Source organism: Meles meles, chromosome 19, assembly GCF_922984935.1.
Source record: "Meles meles chromosome 19, mMelMel3.1 paternal haplotype, whole genome shotgun sequence".
NCBI lineage: Eukaryota > Metazoa > Chordata > Mammalia > Carnivora > Mustelidae > Meles > Meles meles.
The window spans coordinates 4,750,208-4,764,254 of record NC_060084.1 but is presented as its reverse complement, the minus strand read 5'-3'; the positions used below and the strand labels follow the sequence as shown (position 1 = coordinate 4,764,254).

Below are 14,047 nucleotides of genomic sequence, written 5' to 3'. Positions count from 1 at the left end.
GAAGTTGGAAAGGGAAGGAAACGGATTCTCCTCTAGGGCCTCTGGAGGGGGACTCCTCCTTGCTGACACCGGGATTTTAGCCAAGCAAGTCCCCTGTTGGACTTCTGACCCCCAGAAGTGTGAAATAATATACATGTGTTGTTAAGGCCACTGCGTTTGTGACAGGTCGTTCCGTGAGTCACAGGAAACTAACCCGGAACTGGAGGAGACCCAAAACCTTTGAAATCCTGCAGCCAGCGCCTGGAACGCTGGGCCAGTCATCACAGGCTTCCGTTAACCGTGGCAGGACGTCAAGGGGAGATATTTGGTTTGGGGGTTTTCCGTTTAGTTTGTGGGGTTTCTTGTGATTGTTTTGTCGGATTTTGGGGGGGGTGGGTTTGTTTTCCCACTGCAGGGTGCCTAGTCTCAAGCTGGGGCGAAAACAGCTTCACCACGCAGCCCAGATAATACGATCCGCAGCACTCGGGACCACGACTGCACCATCGGAAGCGTTGGAATGTGTCCCTTCTATTTCTCATCATTCCCTCTTGGGTGGGGGGGGGGGGGGGGGACACTGTGAGGTGGGGTCGAGGCTTGGCGGTGCGTGTGAGGCTCTGGGAACAGACGGTCCGGTCCCAACCCCTGCCCCGCCACCAACCTGCCGGGCAGGTTATTTCAGTTCCCTGTGCCCTGGTGTTCTTACCTATAACATGGGAGGACTAATAACACAGTAGTACCTGCCTGTCTGGGAGAGGGTAAGAATTAACTCTTTCCGTGCTTGTAAAGTGCTGAGAAGTCAGCCCAGCACACAGTAGGCACTCAGTCACTGCTGACTCTTCCTGTTGCTTATCTCCTCCCGTACTCGTCCTTCCCCCTTTCTCCCGGTATTTCAGCCCCAGACCTGGGTGGACAGCGACAGCGTCACTTGTCGAGCATCTTGAAGCTGGAAGGGTGTTGACCCGCTCATCTCTGCAGCCCTCTGGGGAGGTGGTACCATCTGATGTTTATTTTACAAATACAGCTCAGAGAGGTTAAGGGATTAAACCAAGGTCACAGAGCCATTTCACGGTGGCAGTCGGACTCAAAATCATCCAGAAATCGGGTAAGAGCCACAGAGAAGTTCAAACGCCCCCCTCCCCCCCCCCCAGCCCCCTCTCCTTTGCTTTCATTCTCCATCCCAGCTTGGGGGCAGTGAAACTTCGTGCGAGTCCCAGTTATCGTCTCAGCACAGACAGAGTGGAAATTTGGAGGAAAAGAGAGTTTTCTTGATTGCCTTCACTGTAGTACAGGGGGAGAGAAACTGAGTGGTCATTAATATTTTAAAAGCCTTCATCTACCCATCACACTGTAGAGATGCCGCAGGGCGCCCGTGTTATTTCCTCATCTGTAAGGTCAGTCTCATCAGTATGCCTGAGAGGGCCCAATACCTGGGGAGGGCCTGGCCCCAGGGGCTACCTCACAACTCCAGCACCTGTGACGGGCACTGTCACTATGGTCATTGGAGGGATAATGTCATTCACCAAATTCAATACCTTTGAGATCACGGATATCGGTCCCGGACTTCAACAGGGAAACAAGTCCGTATTTTCCCACTACAGCTGTCATAATCATTTACTCTTTAAGGACCAACCAAACTTCAAACGGTGTTAGAACCAGAAGAAACCTTCCAGGTCTCTCCTGGGATGGGGTTAGTCACTCACCCAAGGGCGTGCAGGGAGAATACTGGAAATGAGGGGCGAGACTCCAGGTTCCAACAGAGCATTGAATCCGAGACACACACAGTCAGCCACAAGCTTGCTCCCCGCCCCCCCCCAAACAGAGATTTCGCTCCAGCTACCGTCCAAAACTTGCAAAACTCCTTAAGAATCCTCTTAGTAGCTGTGATAACTAAACATACTCGGTTTTGATAACAGTTTCATGCATGCTTTCCCCCTTAAATCTAAATAATGCCCCCACTGCTATTCCAAAAGGAATACTATAACTGGCTATTTGCCGTAATAAAGATGGGGAAATTTCGGTTAATCACATTTTAAAGGGGAAAGTGTATTTAGAGAGATTTTAAATGGCAAAATTAAAAATGCAAACGTGAAATGATTTTTTCCATTAACGTCTTCTCCTTAGGGAAATGTCTCCTATTTCAGTTGGGCTGTCTGAATTGGCCGCTACCCTTCCTTGGGGTTTATAGTAAAGCATCAGCTCCTACGAGGCTCATTCTCAGGTGCTGGAAAAAAAGAAAGAGCAGCCCCTCTGGGCTCTTGCGAGGGCCCCTGATGATGGCCCTGACGTTCATGTCTGTATTACATAAATCTGGTTTCTAAAGGGGTTCACTGCTGCAAATATAAGACCATCTATTTCTGGATACCCCAACTGGCATGCAGATATAACTACACTGAACAATATGAAAAATTCCTAGACCCTGAGAAATGTGGACTATGCTGACTAAGCTGTTATTTTCGTCCTGATGTCTAAATAGTCCATTTGTGGTTCACCTTTGGTTTTTGTCAAGACAGAGCTGGCTCAAGGGAAGTTTCTCCAGGATTTTTTCTTTCCTGGTTATTCATTATAGTTGGGGAATCATGGCCATGCCACTGTGCAATTAACGGGAGTCACCTTGAGAAATGTCCCAAGAGTGACCATGCTCAGTGACTCACAGCTAGGTAGTTCTCTGTCTAGGTTGCTTGGCCCACCTAGCTGTATACAGTACAGTGAGATCACTGTAGGAAGTACAGATATCAAAAGCCCTCTGCCTCTTCCTACACACTGCAACCCTAGGCATACATGCTGGGAAGATAGAGATTAATGGTTGGGAGTTTGGATTCTGGAACCCAGTAGACATGGGTTTGAATCCCGGCTCTGCCATTTCCAAGCTACTGGGGCAAAATACATTAAAATTATGAACAGGCATCACCTTCGACCCAGCCACCCGACTCCTAGAAAGTTGTCCTTGAAACCCCAGTGCTTAGGGATAGATGTACAAGGATGTTTGCAGAAGTATTGTTTTCCGTGGGTGCAGAATGGAGAAGGCAGGTTCCTGTCCATCCAGAGTACACATCCATTCTGAAGATGTTGTTAAAATCACTTAGAAAGTTGAAAATGTTGTCCTAGTGAAGTAGGAGAGCAAAGGGCTGGCTGAGAAGGGCCTTTGGTGGCGGGGGGGGCGGTGAGAAAGAGAGTAATGACTTCCCGGGAGTTGCAAGCAGGGCCTGTTTGATTCGGCCACTGAGCCGGCCGGGAAGGGTGCTCTCTGAAGGTTACCCTCTGTCTTCCGTCCAGGTCACATCTCTGTTCCTTCTTCCTGCTGGCTCCTGACGAGGTTCATGTATTTGAAATGAGCATTTGGGGGGCGTTCAGCTCAGGGCTATTTATGATAATCTGTAATAGGTTAAATACTTTCAATTAAAGCCTAAGACACGAGGGCCTCAGTTGAGAAATATCGCCAGATTGAGTGGACTGTAAAGTCCGTCTCCGTAGGTCTGTGTTTCTGGGATTTTGTGGAGTCACTCCCCAGCTGACCTTGTGCGAAGTTTTATGAATCTTGCATCGGACGCTTTCTGAAACATTTAGACGGCGTTTTCAGCTGCCTGGAGTCGCTCCATCATCCTTGAATGAGGTCCTCAAAATACAAAGCCGACCGTGAGCTTTGGGTCTGGGCAGGATGGGGGCTGTCTCCTTGAAGGCTCTGGTGCTGCGTGGCCCCCAGTTGGGTCCGCAGGAAGCTGGGGACAAGCTGTTGTCCCCCGGCTAGCCTGTGCTCTGCGTGCGCCCTATCAGGGTAATGCGCTGTCTCCGCGGCAAGATGCATGGTGCCCGGCGGCTAGTAGGGCTTCACGTTACTTGTGGATCATCTGCGGGACTATCCGAGCTCCCTGGGACCCGAGCGGTCCTCTCCCTCTCTTCTTCGTGACAGAGCTTTGGTCCCATTTAGGCACGTGAGGCTTTGCTGTGGCTAACAAGCTGTGCCGTGTGCCAGCATCCTGGCCTCTGGGCTCTAGCTCTGGCCCCGGGGAGAGCCAACGGCCCTTCCTGCATCCGAAGAGTGGGGCTTGTTAGCTCCCAGGCCTTCGGCCACCAGCTGTTTCTAACGCAAACCCGTGGTGACAGAGCGCCCTGACAGAGAAGCTAACCGCGCTTGCCAGGATGCTAGAGCTCCAGGCATCGCTAAAAAGATCCCCATCATCGTGCTACTCTGCCTGCGCCCGCTACTGTCTACCCCAGAGTCAGCTCTCATGTAGGGGGAGGAGAGCAGAAGACTCAGCTCTGCCTGGCCTCGCCCTCCTGCCAGGAGACCAGCAGGTGACAGCGGTGGGTGTCACGCTGGAGATGGGCGACCCTAGGAAATCTCCTCTGGATGTGATGTTCCACTTCGTGCTGGGGCTGACTGCGTTTGCACGTGCTCAGACGAGCTTGAACCAGCGCTCTGTACAACCTGCCTGCTAGTGAACAGTGATTCCCAGAGGCAGACCTCTTTCAGAGGGCATCCCCCCGGGGCAAGATGGAAGGCAGGGACGAGGGAGGGGTGAGGCTGGAGAGAACAGTAGGGTCTTTGTTGGCAGAATGAAGCGCTGGTGTCAATGTCCAGAGGACAATGAGAAGCCACCCGGGGGGCTCAGGAAAGAGAGTGCTGGGTCCGGTTGGACTGAGAGATCACGCTAGCCCCATGGGAGATGGGGGAAGTGAAGACAGCGAACATGGAAATTCTGGTGTGAAGTGGCCAAGGCGGGGATGTGTGCATGACCGCAAGGACCAGAAGAGGTGGGCAGATTCAAAAACCAAAACAAAACATGTTGTGATAAGCACTGGGTGTTACACGTAACTAATGAATCATTGAACACCACATCAAAAACCAATGATGTCCCATACAGTGGCTAACTGAACATAATAAAATGATTATTTAGGGATCTGTGGCTTAGGATAGACAAGCTTGGCTACCTCATTTACCCATTCTTTCATTCTACAAATTTTTCTTGAGCCCCTAGCATGTGATGGGTATTGTCCATAGTGCTGGGAATATGGTGCAAACCTGACTGTGTTGTTTTGCACAATTTAGTTAACAGTAAGACCTCAGTTTTCCCATCCATACAATGGAGATCTTGACAGTGTCCATCTCTTAGAGAGTCCTAAGGATTAAATCAGTGGAGCACAGAAAGAGTTTAGGTCTGTGCTTGGCACAGAGGAAGTGTTTAGAGCAGCTAAAAAACAAACAAACAAACAAACCAGAAACAACCATCAAGCTTTGACCCACTGCTCTTTAGATGGGTTAGTGAAAGGAACTCCCCCAGGAAAGCATTTGGATAAACACCCATGGATAACCATGAATCTCTTTGTCATTGTGAGCCATTGAGAAATTCATACCTTAAATATCTACTGAGTATACACTGTGAGCCAAAACTGTGCTAGTAGCTACGGGGAGAAATGAGCAAAAACCAAACAGGTGTTGTCTTCATGAAGCTTATAATCTGGCAGAGGAGACCATCCTTAGTCATATAAACTTACCAACCAAGGTAACAAGCATTAATAAGAAAATGGCCATGGTTTAGAGAGTCTATATGGATGTACTGACCTGTAGGATGGATTGTAGGATGGTCTGTAGGATGGACTGACCCGACCAAGGAAGTCATGGAAAGCCTTCTTGTGGAAGGGATTCTTGGAGTGAATCAAGAGAATAAGGTGGTATTAACTGAGTGAGAGGGGGTAGGAAAAACATTCCGGGAAGGGAGAAGAGCATGAGCAAAGGTCCTGTGGCCATTGTAAGCATAGTGAGTATGAATGACTGAAGTAAGGCCACGGTGGGGGGGTGGGGAGTTGAGCCTGGAGAGGAACAGGAGCCTGAGCGCTGGCATGAGGCTGGTGAGCTCAGCAGGGACTGGCCTCCAACAGGCAAACACAGTGTTAACTAGGACACTACTGCATTGGCTCAAACAAGAGACTCCAGTGACATGTACCAGCTTGGTAGTAGCAACAGGGAGGTTGGTGGAACGCCCAGGGCTGGTTAGGAGATAAAACCAACAGCACTCGAGATGGACCGGCTGCAAGGAGTGAAGGAAGGGCAGGCGGCCTGGATGGCACCAGCACCCCTCCACCTATGCGCGTGGCAAGAGAGACGAGACGTGGGGAGGGGAGGTAACTCATAGCACAGGCCCTCATCTCCTCAGGGCAGCGGAAGCCTGGCCCATTTACTGGGAAAGAGTATTGAGGAAGAATGTGGATTTTAAGGGCTCGCCGACATGTTGGCATGACAGCTCTGGGGATTCGAGTAACAAGAATGACCCCCGGAACTGATGACGTAATCGAATGACGTGGAAGCCACACAGGAACAGCAGGCGTTCACCTGCCGTGTCTCAGGAGGCCTGGCCGTCCACTGCAGCCACGTAGCAGGCCACAGTAAGTGTGTGTTGAGCAAGAGCATAAAACCAAACAGCGATGTTGCCCGACCCCGCCAAGTCCACTGCGACAATCTGTTGGCCCATCTGTAAAGTCAGTTTGTGGCCATCCCTGTGCAGAAATCTAGGCGGCAGCTTAAAAGGTGAAATGCACTTCTTGGTTTGAATATTTTATTTAAATGTCTTCCTTATCCGTGAGACCCAACTACATGGTGTGTGAGAACCTGGACTCTGGAGCTGTGCAACTGTTGGGCTTTTAGGAGCCGGAATATGCTGGAGGCAGAACAAGAGAAGTAGCCGCTGCCCGTACCCAGCCTAATCTAAGGGAGGTTCGCTTCTGTGTCACGTGTCAGAATCCTTATAATTCTAAGGCCAGGGCTCCTTGGACATTATATTAATTCTATGGGGGGAAATGACTTGCAAATAATAGGTACATATAACTATTTCCTAATATAGTGGCATTCTAGGGGGAAAATAAGTCTAAAGTAGGTAGATCACCTTGAATATTATAATAGTACATTTTAGCCCCTTGGAAGGGATTGTACTCCAAAATTAGATCCTAGGAATATCTGATCAGACCATTATATTACTTTTCCCGTGTTTTCTATCACATTTCTAAAGGAATATCATTTTATACCATAACTGTATTCAAAACTGTGCCTATTTCTCTATTGCCTTGCTAGGAATTTAATTTTGTTGTCTAAATGGGGGAAGTCTGTTTTCTTTCCCAGTTATGGCCCAAATAATAAATGTTGATGTTACTGTGCTATAAAAATATGTCCTCCATAAATTGCTCTGCTTGTCATTAAGATGTTTCCTAAACAAGTTGAACACACACTCTGTTTTTGTCAGACACTTGCAGCAATCTTAAATTACCTGCTGTGTATATACATATTCAGAAGGCCATAATGGAAATATGCCAAGTGGCTCAGGAGAAAACCATTTATAAAGATTAGGAGGGGACATGGGAAGCTTTGGCTCTTGTTGCTTGGATTGTGCACAAATGTGTTTGTTTCTGGATAACTTCAGGTTATTTCTTTCCAGATTTATTTCTGTTTGCACCATTTCCCAGGCATTAGTCATCAGTGTCGCCCAAAGCATTTACTCTCTGCTCATCTCCATAGACGATCAATCAGCATCTGGAGACTGAAATGACCAGTTAAGACAGACCAACAATCTGTTGAACGAGTGGAGGAAAAAAATACAGTCTCAGTCGAAAGGACTTTTATGAGATTTCACCCAGGCAATTGAGTCCAAATTTATACTCAAACTACAGAGTGGAAGTTGAGAGAGTATTTTGAAAACGGAATGCGGTCCTCAGATAATGGGATCGCCATGCGGATGGGATACAGAAAGAGTGGTAGATCCATCAAGGAAAAGTGTAGGCTGGCGGACTGGTGTCAGCCTGGTGCTATCCGGTGATTATTCTACTCCGTGATTTGGATATAGGCGGAGAAAGAAAGGCATAGTTCTACCAGCAGATGAGGCAAGGTTGAAAGGGACTCTTGTAGGGCATCTTCAGAGACACATTAAACACACGTGAACATGAGTGACCCATGCGTGAGTTGCTGTTCCGGGTTGGATATCTGGAATGGACGCTGCCGGTTGAAGGGTATATACGATTTTGTAAAAACAAAAACAAAGGCCATGTTAGTCGATGACTAATTGGCCATCACAAGTACCGTGCCACCTTACCGTTCCGCAAATAGGGCACACCCTTGAGCCCACACAAACAGTTCTCTAATGAAGACTTTTGAGACCTTTATTATACCAGAATACCTTTTTAACCTTCAAGGGAGGCATTGGTATACAACATATTTCAGAAGCTCTGTTTTTCAAGGAATTATTGCTACTACCTTGAGGATCTAGTACCCTTCGAACGCAACTGGGGAAAAGATAATCCACATGAAAGCGGGAGACTTGAAACTCTAAGAGAAGGAGACGTTGAGGGATTGAAAGAGGAACCGTCCAACTGGGAGTGGGGGAAGGTGTGGAGACAAATGGGAGGAGAGCCATGTTTTAAAGAGTTTGAAGAGTAATGATACTAATTCTAGCTGTTGTCTTCAGAGCCCTTTCTACGGGTCAAGTACTCAATGTGTCCTCACAAGAACTCCATGTGGGAAGATGCAGACTTTTCCCATTTTATAGACAGTGCAACTGCTGCAGAGGGAGGCAAAGTATTTGTCCAGGGTCATGCAGAGAGGGTCACCTTGTTCTCTCTCTCTGGCCCCCAAGAGGCATGGGCTCCAGAAGAAAAGATTTCAGCTCGACCCTTGGAGGAGGGCTCAGGCAGTCAAAAGCCAGAGAGCATCCACTGTGAGGAATATCCAAGAGAGACATTTTGCCTGATCTGGGCATTGTCCATACAGTTTCCATCCATAATCCATCTCTCTCTACAACTCATTCTCTGACTTCAGATACAATTGTCTTGGCTCTGAATCTTTCCGACATTTAGGTGGTTTGTCCCGGACAAGACCTACCTTAAACTATTTTGTGTTATTGTCAGACCATGACACTGACAAGTCCAGGTGGCTATGGAGGCGTCTGTGAAGACACGCAGACACAGCCCCGGCTTCCTCTTGACACATGGCTGAAGTCTTTAGTCCCGCTCATTCCCCAGCTTGGACACCAGTCTCGTCTCAGACTCTAAGCCCAGCCACCAGCTCCAGCCTCTGGTCTGTGTTAGTGTCCAGTGACCGAGGATGATGGGACTAAGTCCAGATACATCTCTAACCCCACTGCCCTTTGAGTCTTAGGAAGTTGCCAACACTCTCCCTTAGTGTTTTTTTGTTATATTTTTTATTAGGGTAAAACACAGACAACGTAAAATGAACCGTCTTAACCACGGTTACGTGCACAGTCCAGTGGTATTGAACACATCCGTAATGTTGGGCAACCGTCTCGGCTGTGCCCACCCATAGCCCTTGTCCCTTGTAAAACTGAAACTCCATACCCATTAAACAGTGCCCCCTGCCCTCCGCTCCCCTATGCCTGGCTGCCATCTTACTCTCTGCCTCTGTGATTGTGATGACTCAAAGTGGCTCATGTTCATAGAATAGACAATCTTGGTCTTTCTGTGACTGGCTTATTTAGCGAAGTGTGATGTCCTCAAGGCTCCTCCATGTTGCGTAATCTGCCCTACTGCAGAATCCGCTTCCTTTTTAAGGAGGAACGCTGTTCCGTCGTCTGCGAATGCCACAGTTTGCTTATCCATTCATCTCCGTGGGCACTTGGGCTGCTTTCACATTTTTGCTGTCATGAATAATGCAGTTACGTACATGGGTGTACAAATATCTCTGAGACCCTGCTTTCAAATCTTTTGGGTACCCACAAACCGGGTTCCTGGAGCGCATGCTAATCCTATTTGCAATTTGTTGAGGAACGACCATGCTCTTTGTCACGGCAGCTGGGCCATTTCTCATTCCTGCCAATACCGCCCAAGGTTCCAGCGTCTCCGCGGCCCTGCCAGCTCTTGTTATTTTTGTTGTTTTTCTGATAGCAGCCATCCCAAACAGGGTGAGATGGTATCTCCTAGTAGTTTTTATTTGTGTTCCCTGAATGATGAGTGATGCTGAGTGTCTTTTCCTATGCTCATTGGCCATTTGTAGGCCTCCTTTGGGGAAATGTGTCTTCAAGTCCCTTAGAAATGTTTTAACACGTCATACTGTTAAAGCGCTGGAGACCAAGGCAGATTATCGTAATTGTTCCTATAAGGAAAATAGGAACCGGACAAGCTATGGAAGTTTGGCTAGTTTGTGATTCTTTACCAAACAGCCGTTGTGTATCCTTGGTACCTGACGCTATTACTGTAACTCCCTCCCTTCCTTCGTCTGATCAGCCCAACTCATCTTTCCAGATACTGGTAGAGACAGTGTGTTCCCACCAAACCCACTTCCTTTCCCTCTAACCACGGAGTTAGACTCAATGTCCCAGCGTCCCTTGCAGTTAGCCAGGGCCATATATCAGAGACAATGGAACCCGGTAGGAGTCATGAGACCCCCTCACTCTCTATTCTCACCCACTGAACTGGGAATACTTCAGGAAACTAAAGGAAGGCATAGCCCAACACGGAAGGACCTGGACCCCAGAAGCCCTCATGTGACATTGAGCATCCCAGAAGAAATCATTTGTCTGTGAAGCTGTTGCAAAATTACAGTTTGTGTGTTCCAGCAGTTAGCATTGTTCTGCCTGATCGAAGACTCTGCTCTACCTTGGCGGATACCTTTGCAGGTACCACAAGGTCAGGACAGTATGAGGCATAATGCATTAGCCCTACCAGGATGCAGGCTCTGCGAGGCAGGGGGCATGTCCGTCTTATCCAATAATTATTGGCTGTCAGTTCTCTTGACTTTAGTATTAGTATTATATGACCCTTGCCTCGTAAAGCACTGGCCATGGGGCAGCATGGCCTCGCCCCAGAGCACGTTAGAAATGCAGATTCCCAGGCCCCACGCCCATCCTACTGCATCACAGTCTGGCTTTTCATAACCCCCCCCCCCCCCATATGAGGCCCTTCCTGCTGAGCCACGGGCGCTAACGTTAGAGAGATGGTGCTGCAGACCGGCCGTTTTTAGCTTGGCTGCACATTCGAATCACCCTATGAGAATTCCTATCAGAATCTCTAAGATGTGCTCTTGGTTTTGGTTTGAGGCAAATCTAGGTGGCAGCCAGGGTCGAGAATGACAGCTCTGGCGTGCGTCAACCTCCCCGGGAGGGCTTGTTAAGACACGGATTGCAGGATCTCCCCACATGCCCTAGGGTCTGATTTGGTAGATCTCAGTAGGGACCAAAAATTTGCATTTCCACCAAGTTCCCCGGTGTCTGGGCCCCCAGGTCCACCATCACAAAGTGTCACAAACGTTCTCGTGGTTCTGGAGGTCAGAAGTCAGAGAGTTGGCAGGTCCGTACTCTCTCCAACAGCTGTAGGGGAGGATTTTTCTTTGCCTCTTCCAGGGATCTTTCTTTGCCTCTTCCAGCTTCTGCTGGTTTCCAGCAATCCCCAGTGTTCCTTGGTGTGTAGGTGCGTCCTTTCTGTCCCCTCTTCACATGGCATTTTCCCTGGGTGTCTTCGCTTGGTCTTCTACGAATGTGTCTCTGTACCTGTTTTCTGCTTTATGTAAGGACACCAGTTCTACTGGAACAGAACCCACTCTAATGATCTCCTGTTATTCTGTTTACTTCTATAAACACCCTATTTCCAAACAAAGTCACATTCTGAAGTCCTGGGGATTAAGACTTCCACACTTACTCTTGGGAGGACGCAATTCAATCCCCACCAGAAGATGCCGATGTTCCTGGTCGGAGGACACCACTTGGAGACACCCTGCTTTTCTACAAGCTCTTAGAGTGTAGAAACTATATTCTTTCTCCCAGCACCTCCTGCCCCGAGCTTAGCCTGTGGTTCGGCACATTGTAGGCTTTTAATACCTTTTGGTCAAATGAATTAATATCGCTCCCATGAGGTAATTCGGCCTGTGTGAAAGACTTCAGTCGTTTTGGGATGCTGTTAGAGACTTAATATGTGACATTTCAAATAGCAGGCACTCAGGAAACGCCGAGTGAGTGAACGTAGCTGTCATCCCTCATTAAAAACGTAAAAAAGAAACTTACCGGGTCCTCACGCTTTCGTTCCACATATGGAGCCAAATGGCGGAATGCTTATTAAATGTCATGGCTCCTTTAATGGGAAATTAACAGTCTACAAAACACTGTGGACTGGTGGCAGGCGTCTGATGAGCTCACTGGCTACGGTAATGTGTCCGTGGCCCCGCCTTGGTTCCCCAGTGAGAATTCATCTCTATTTAGCAAGAGCTATGAACTGTTTATGTAATGGGAGCTCCCTCTCCGAATCCTAGGAACCTGTGGCTTGATCTTCAAGTTCTTAAATTATTATAAATTTTCACCTAAGTCAGCGGTTCTTAGTTGCAGGTAGGAGGGAGACTTCTACCCCCAGGGGACATTCGGCAGTGTCTGGAGACAGCTGGCCAGGGGCAGGGGGTGCCTACGGGAGGCACAGGAGTCCAAGGTTACTGCTTAGCAGCCCCCAGTGCCCAGAGCGGGCCCCACCACAAACACAGCCAGCTCCCAAATGTTAAGGATGCTAAAGTAAAAGAAACCTAACCTAAGCAGAGATCAGACGGACACAGAGTTGCCTCACAAAGGGTGAGACTGTGATTTCTGAACCCCCCCCCCCACCAACGATGGTGCCTGACGTGGCCGGCGGCTGGAGTACCAGCTCCGTCCTTCAGTTTCTGGCTGTTGGAAGCAGAGTTGGTTCTGTCCTAGGTGAAGGCAGAGACCTTTCAATCACTACTGCCCTGTGGAAAATGAACTAGTTCTTGTAGCCGCGAGGCATCAGGTCCTGGTGTGGTGTACTTCGCACACATCTTCTCGCTGAAGGGGAGACGATCCCTCTACCCCAAGTATCTCTGAGGTGGGGACTATTGTGATCCCAAGTTTCCCAGGAGAAAGCTCCAGCTCTGAGGCTGGATAGCTAGCCCACCGTCTCACGGTGCTGTTTGCTGTAAGTCGCATAGCTCAGTCTCTAAGACTCCAGTGACCGTATTTTTAAAATTTAAATTAGTTAGCCAGCATATAGGACATCATGAGTTTTTGATATAATGTTCAATGATTCATTAGTTGCTATTAGTAACACCCAGGGCTCATCACATCACATGCCCTCCTAAATGTCCATCACCCAGTTACCCCAACCCCCAACCAACTCCCTCTGGGCAACCCTCTGTTTGTTTCCTGGAGTCAGGAGTCCCTCGTGGTTTGCCTCCCTCTCTGATTTCCCCCTTCAGATTTCCTTCCCTTCCTCTATGGTCCTCCATGTTATTCCTTATGTTCCTTCCACATATGAGTGAAACCACACGATAACGGTCTTTCTCTGCTTGACTTACTTCACTCAGCATAATCCCCTCCACTTCCATCCATGTTGATGTAAATGGTGGGTATTCATCCTTTCTGATGGCTGCGTAATATTCCATTGTATATATGGACCACATCTTTATCCATTCGTCTGTTGAAGGGCATCTTGGCTCCTTCCACAGTTTGGCTATTGTGAACATTACTGCTATGAAAACTGGGGTGCACGTCCCCCTTCTTTTCACTGCATCTGTATCTTTGGGGTAAATTCCTGCTATATTCTGTATTGGAACTCAGTTCCAATTGGAACTCAGTTCTAAAGCCCCGCTCTGCTACTTACCAGTTGGGTGATCTCAGGCAATGGATTCAACCCTTCACTGTCTTTGTTTCTTCATCTGCAAAACGAGGGTAAATAAGAGTTCAGGGGGTTTCCTACTTGGAAGAAAGTGAGTATCGCGTACTTCTGACAGCGCCTTGCCCTCATGTGAGCACAATAAATGTGAGTCCTTTTTCCCCCTTACCAGCCATTATTTACAGATATTAAGGGAAATTTGTAAGTATGATTCCAACTTCTCTTAGATGATGGGACTTTCTCTTTATTAACCAGACAACTCCATTTACTGGAAACATACTTAATGATGAAGCTTTTATTCTGTTCATCTCCTTTAGGGAGTACTTAAAAATAGCTCACAAACTCACTGTTAGAAATCCAGTTGGGACTTAATTAGTCTTTCAGCATCTTAGTCCTTCTCCTAAGTTGTTCAGTGTTAAAGCCCAGATGACCCTGTGTGAGCAGACGTGGAAGCCTTCCAAGCCCAGTT

The 14,047-nt window shown here is 48.2% G+C and overlaps 1 protein-coding gene across 3 annotated transcripts in view; it reads left to right on the top strand.

The window, feature by feature from the left end:
- Positions 1 to 14,047, top strand: part of CDH13 (cadherin 13) — a 1,016,524-nt gene that overhangs the window by 819,962 nt on the left and 182,515 nt on the right. The window lies entirely within an intron of this gene.